This window comes from Engystomops pustulosus, chromosome 6 (assembly GCF_040894005.1).
Source record: "Engystomops pustulosus chromosome 6, aEngPut4.maternal, whole genome shotgun sequence".
NCBI classification, from domain to species: Eukaryota; Metazoa; Chordata; class Amphibia; order Anura; family Leptodactylidae; genus Engystomops; species Engystomops pustulosus.
The window spans coordinates 13,430,856-13,437,373 of NC_092416.1; positions in this window are offsets into that span (position 1 = coordinate 13,430,856).

Genomic DNA, 6,518 nt, shown 5'->3' on the forward strand with positions numbered 1-6,518 from the left:
TTAAAATGTTGTAGAAATGTTTAAAAAATGTGTAGTAGTATCACAGAATCAACTTTGAATTTAATATTGAGTTTTGTTCTCTGTACTGTCTTAACAAAAATAGCTGGAAAAAATAAACTAATGTGACTAAAAAGGAGTGTACTAAATATAGCTAGAAAAATATAGCAAAAAAATGAAAATAAAGGTTGACACTTTCTAGGAATACATTTCAAATGTACAAAGCGTAATTTGCCGGTAATTATATCTAATACACTGGGGGTCATTTACTAAGGGACTGATTCACGTTTTCCCGACGTGTTACCCGAATATTTCAGATTTGCGCCAATTTTCCCTGTATTGCCCCGGGTTTTTGGCGCATGCGATCGGATTGTGGCGCATCGGCGCAGGCATGCACGCGACGGAAATCCGGGGGCGTGACCGAACATTAACCCAACGGATTCAGAGAAACCGCCGCATTTTTTTAAAAAAATTGTCACTCGGCACGCGTTTACCTTCACTCAGCCCGGCTCGGTGAACTCCAGGGCGTTCCGATGCTCTTCAGCGCAGGAGGAACTACCTTAGTGAATCGCCGGAAGACCCAAATCCACCGCAGAGAACGCGCCGCTGGATCATGAATGGACCGGGTAAGTAAATCTCCCCCAATGTTACAAATAACTAAGTGGCAAAAATATTTTAAAAAGTCTGATTGCATTCTCCCCACTAAAAGATTATAATATGGATGTAACTATAGAGGGCACGCACTTCTCTTAATTAACCATTGATCGGGACCAAAAATTTTATAGAACTTTGTTCAAGAAGACTTTATTTTTTAAAAAATTTTTTTTTATTATTATTATTATTTTTTTCTTTTTTTTTTCTTTCAAGAAGACTTTCAATCTAAATATTTTATCCCTCCCTAATTACATGTATATCCCACTTCTTTATAGTATTGTAGCTTTTTCTTCTTTAGCCCCTTAGTGGTAGTGGCCTTAAAAGGCTCTGGTGACCGGGCATTTTTTAGCGAATTTTCATAAGCGCCGGTTGAAGAGCCGTACTTTTTTGTTATTATGTGCTACCCTAACATTTTTTTGCAGTGCTTTTATCGGGACACATAGAGCTAGTTAAAAAGGTTTTAATTTTTGTTTGGGGTTAAAAGTGGAAAAGTCTTTTTTCGTAATTTTTTAAATTATTTTTTTGAGATCTCATCAGTAGGATCTCACACAGAAATCCAAGATGGCAGCTCAACCCTAAGTCAGAAGTTACAGGGTCTCACACAGAAATCCAAGATGGTGGCCACCCGACCCTAAGTCAGAAGTTACAGGGTCGTGTCTAGGGGCAACTGAAATTGTGTGCATCAGGACTGATAGAGACAGGTTGGAATTATGTCTGTGAAATGCTGCATTTTTGTTAATAACAGCAAATTAGAGAATGGGGGTCATTTACTAAGGGGAGAACAGTGAAGAACACAGTGAAAACAGTGAACACAGGATCATTTAAGGATCATTTAAGGATCATTAAGGATCATTTAAGTGAAGAACACAGTGAAGAACACATTGCAGATGTTTCCGTACTTATCAGAAGACATGAGTACAGAAAGTTGTTCTTCACAATAGTATGTGAAGAACAATATGTGTGAAGAACACATTGCAGATGTTTAACATGGGTCATTCTCCTTTTTGAAGTTCCACGAATATTCCATTGAATAAAAAACGAAGAAACAAACAGGACTGACTTCCTTATTTCTCAATAAAATGCTCGAGTCTCCCATTGACTTCAATGGGGTTCATTATTCGAGACGAGCACTCGAGCATCGGGAAAAGTTCGACTCGAGTAACGAGCACTCGAGCATTTTAGTGCTCACTCATCTCTAGTTAACATCAACCAATTTAACATCAGCATGTAAACCGAACATATAAATTGTTAATGAATTTTTATAACCCCCACACCCTTCCCCACCAAACTTGCCCCAATCCCCATATCCCCCGGTGGAGAGAGAGAAAGTTAGAGAAATAAGAAAGAGAAGGTTATAAAGTATCATTGCACAGGATTTTGGGTTCCTAGACTTTATATCACATTCCAAATCATTCTCCAATTCCCTTTCCCAATATTCCTATAATAACTGTGTTCATACTTAATTTTGTTAACTAAAATAATCCTCATACATGGGGACTACCGGGGGTAGGACCAGTTACAATGTATGAAGTTTACATCTTCCATCTGATATCTCTTAAAAGTGCTATTTTAGCTCATCCCTCAAACAATGGGGCACATTTACTTTCCCGGTCCATTCGCGATCCAGCGGCGCGTTCTCTGCGGTGGATTCGGGTCTTCTGGCGATTCACTAAGGCAGTTCCTCCAACGTCCACCAGGTGTTGCCGCTGCACTGAAGTCCACCGAGGTCCGCCGGAGTTCACGATCCATTGCTGGGTGAAGGTAATCGCTTGTCCAGCGACACATTTTTTTTTTTAATGCGGGGTTTTTCCGAATCCGTCAGGTTTTTGTTCGGCCATGCCCCCCGATTTCTGTCGCGTGCATGCCAGCACCGATGCGACACAATATGATCGCGTGCGTCAAAAACCCGGGGCAATTCAGGAAAAATCGGCACAAAAAATTTGGCGCAAAAAATTTGGCGTAAAAAATTTGGGTAACCCGCCGTAAAAACGCGATTCGGGCCCTTAGTAAGTGACCCCCAAAGTGAGAGACTATTATTTCGGTAAATATTGTCCCAGAAAAAGCTCCAAAATCCTCTTCCCAACCTTTCCCAGACTGGAGAGATATTACATTTGTATCATAGGCAGTTACAGATTGATTCAAAATCATACAATGTCATTTTTTGGATTTTTCAAGATTCGGTTTCTGGTAGTTAAAGTGACCAATAATAAAATGAAAGATCTCTCTATTCTTTGCAGTTGGCAAAATCGGCAGTGTATTAAATAGTTATAGTGTAGTCTAAAATAGAACTTTTATAAAATTCTCAAAACCTTTTATAAAAGAGGAAGTTGCAGATCAGGCATGTTACACGCGTAAAACAGGAAAATGATCTAACCGCGAAACTTGTATTTAGAGAATTGGAGAAAGCACCAGACGCAGCCTTAGCTGATCCCTACAGTAAGTATTTAATTTATAGATTATTTTTGATAAAACTTAGGTGATGTGGAATTAGAAAACTGGAAGATCTCTAGTATTATAAAGGGCGCTCTGGGGGGTCTCAAGTAGGGGGCTCACAACATTATTAAGGAGGTTCTGGATGGGGTCTCTAGTATGTGTAATGGAGCTCTGGTGGGTCTTTAGCTTTATTAATTGGGTTTTTGGAGTTTGGAGTCTTCGGCATGTCTGCAGCATTAGTAGGGACCTCCAGCGCTATTAGTGGAGCTCTGTGGGGCTGCAGCATTATTAGGTGGCTCCAGCATTTTTAAGGGGGTTTGGGAGTCTCCATTGTTTTATTATTGTCTGCTCTGGGGGTCTCCGATACTGTTTGCTCCGTGGGTCTTCATTATTATTGTCTGCGCTGGGGTCTTGGTCACTCATTTTCTGGTTTGGTTGTTTTTATTGACTAATTTAGGGTCTGTATTAGGATTTATTGTTTCCAGCACTCTCCGTAGAGGTAGATAAAATCTTGTATAGCTTTGTTATCAATTCTTTAAAAGTCCATTAGTACAGGCAGTATCTCCCCATATAACGGCTTTCCAAGAAGCATAGATCGACGCGTTTCAGCCTAAATGGGTGATTTGTATTCAACATCTGCAAAGAGTTTGTATGTTCTCTCCGTGTTTGTGTGGGTTTCCTCCAGGTCCTCTGGTTTCCTCCCACACTCCAAACCATACTGATTAGATTGTGAGCCCCATTGGGGACAGGGACCCAATGACCTGGTAAATATCTGTCACAGCCGTGCAAAACCCGAAAACGTTGGACAATCCGGTGAAAGTGCGGCTGCGGACCATTATTCAATACGCCCCTATGTATCTTCCTTCTGAATGGTACCATTGATCTGGACACCAAATGTTCAACAATTTTCCACAAATTTTCTAAATTTGCCACAATGCACATTGCAGTATACTAGTAGTAATATCTTTTCCAGGAATCTCAGACACAGCAGCAGATAAAAGATATGAAATGTGACCGAGATCATCTCCCTGACAAATCTAGACAAAGCAATTACGTAATTCATCATAGAAAAGAACAGCGCACAGAAAGTGAACATTCTGATGAATGACCTTGCTTCAAAGAGGAAGGAACCTCTTCTACAGGTTACATACAGTTGCATTGTGAAGGAATGTCATGCTACACCTCAGTTTTATCAATGAATGTAGTTGCTGATTAGAGATGAGCGAGCACTAAAATGCTCGAGTGCTCGTTATTCGAGATAAACTTTTCCTGATGCTCGAGTGCTCGTCTCGAATAACGAGCCCCATTGAAGTCAATGGGAGACTCGAGCATTTTTCAAAGGGACCATGGTTCAGGAATAAAATGTGTTATTTAATTGAAAAAGAATGTCTTCTGATAAGTTAGTAGATGTATGCAAACATCTGCAATCTATTCTTCACTGTTCTGCGCGTATATTATCTCCCGACAAGTTAGCAGATGTGAAGAACAGTGAAGAATAGAATAAAAACAGTGAACACAGTGACAAACACAGTGAATAATAGATTGCAGATGTTCGGCACATCTGCTTACTTGTCGGGAGATACTCATGTCAGGAGAATAGCACGTGAAGAACACTATATATGTGTGTGAAGAACACATTGCAGATGTTTCCATACATCTGCAATGTGTTCTTCACACATGCTGTATATATTGTTCTTCACATACTATTTTGTTCTCACCGTTTCGCGCTTATCTTCCGACAAGTAAACAGATGTGCCGAACATCTGCAATCTGTTCTTCACTGTGTTTTTCACTGTGTTCTTCACTTAAATGATCCTGTGTTCACTGTTTTTATTCTATTCTTCACTGTTCTTCCCTGTGGTTTTTTAATTAAATGCTCGATCTCGAGCAGGGGAAATACTCGTCCGAGCAACGAGCCGTTTCGAGTACCTTAATACTCTAACGAGCATCAAGCTCGGACGAGTATACTCGCTCATCTCTATTACTGATGTAAAATATGATGAAATTGGAGGAAATATTTTGGAGAAAGAAGATTTCCACAGAGAACTGATAAAGAAGTCTGAGGGATAATAATAGGGTTAATAACGTGTCATACGGTGAAGTCACTAACCGATAGTTATTTCCTTTTTAGTTATGTCACAAAATTACCAAGTTCTGTAGAAAAAAAAGTAACTTTCTATCTCACTCTAAATGTTTTATTTACATCAATAAGGTCATTACCAGTGTTGAGTGGACCCGGACTTTGTAGGTTTACGTCCCCTGGTCCCGACCATGAGCTTCATTAGAAGTTTGGGGCTGGGTCCAGGTTTGCTTTTACTCCTCCCCCTGCCTCCCACCATTAACACCTGCGATCGGAGCCAGCCACCATTTTTGGAAGGATCGTTACATCATTGGGAGTGACGGCCATTCTCAAAATAACATCATTTTAATGGGTCTGCTCTTCACTAGTCAATACTTTTTGTAGCTCGTCTTTATTGTCCTATATGACATTGCAAATGCTTCTGAGTGAAAGAGAAACAGACAAACACAGACAGAGGCTGCAGGAGAAAACAGGAAGTTTCTATCTCATCCTAAGTGCTTTGTTTTTGTAAGTGTTGACAAGTCTTTTGTATAATGTCTTATAAGAACAAAAAGTTTTTTTAATGAGAGCGAGAGAGTAATGGAAACTTCAGGAATACAAATAAGGAAAATAGACGTTGGCTACATATAAGTCCATTTCCAACAATCACCGAGGCCTTGTAAACCACTAAGTGTCTTCCAGAAGTAAAACAACATGTTTCCGGAAGGATAATGGGGTAGAAATATCTTATGTTTTGCCTATAATGTACCAGTATGTTCTGTAGTGTGGGAGGAAACCGGAGGAAACCCACGCAAACACGGAGAGAACATACAAACTCTTTGCAGATGATGACCTGGGTGGGATTTGAACCATGTACCCCGGCGCTGCAAGGCAGAAGTGCTACTCACCCAGCCACCCTGCCGTTTAGGTGTCTGTTAGTTGGATTGACAATCTGCAACTTATTAAAAAGTTGCAAAAAATTTTACAAAACTCACCTTGTCTCAAATAATATTTAATAATATTTAAAAATGCACATTAATATTCCCCAATAAAATAAAAAAAAACTACAATGTAACTACAATAAAATCCCCAGTTTGTCCAAAACTATGCATGTAATATATGAAAACGACCATCACACACTTTAACTTAAAATGGTCATTTTGAGTTCATTTGAAAACCCCCAAAAATTTACAATACATTACAAAATATTTTTTTTTCAACAGTTTTTGCAACTTTAACCCCCCCCCCCCCTCAGTTTACCAAAGTAAGCAGCTCCTAGTGCTAGCACAGACACAGCAGCGATACCTCACTCCATAGGCCAGCGGTGATTTCCACGCATCATGCAGCAGTCACCTCCCCTAATCCCTCCCCCTGA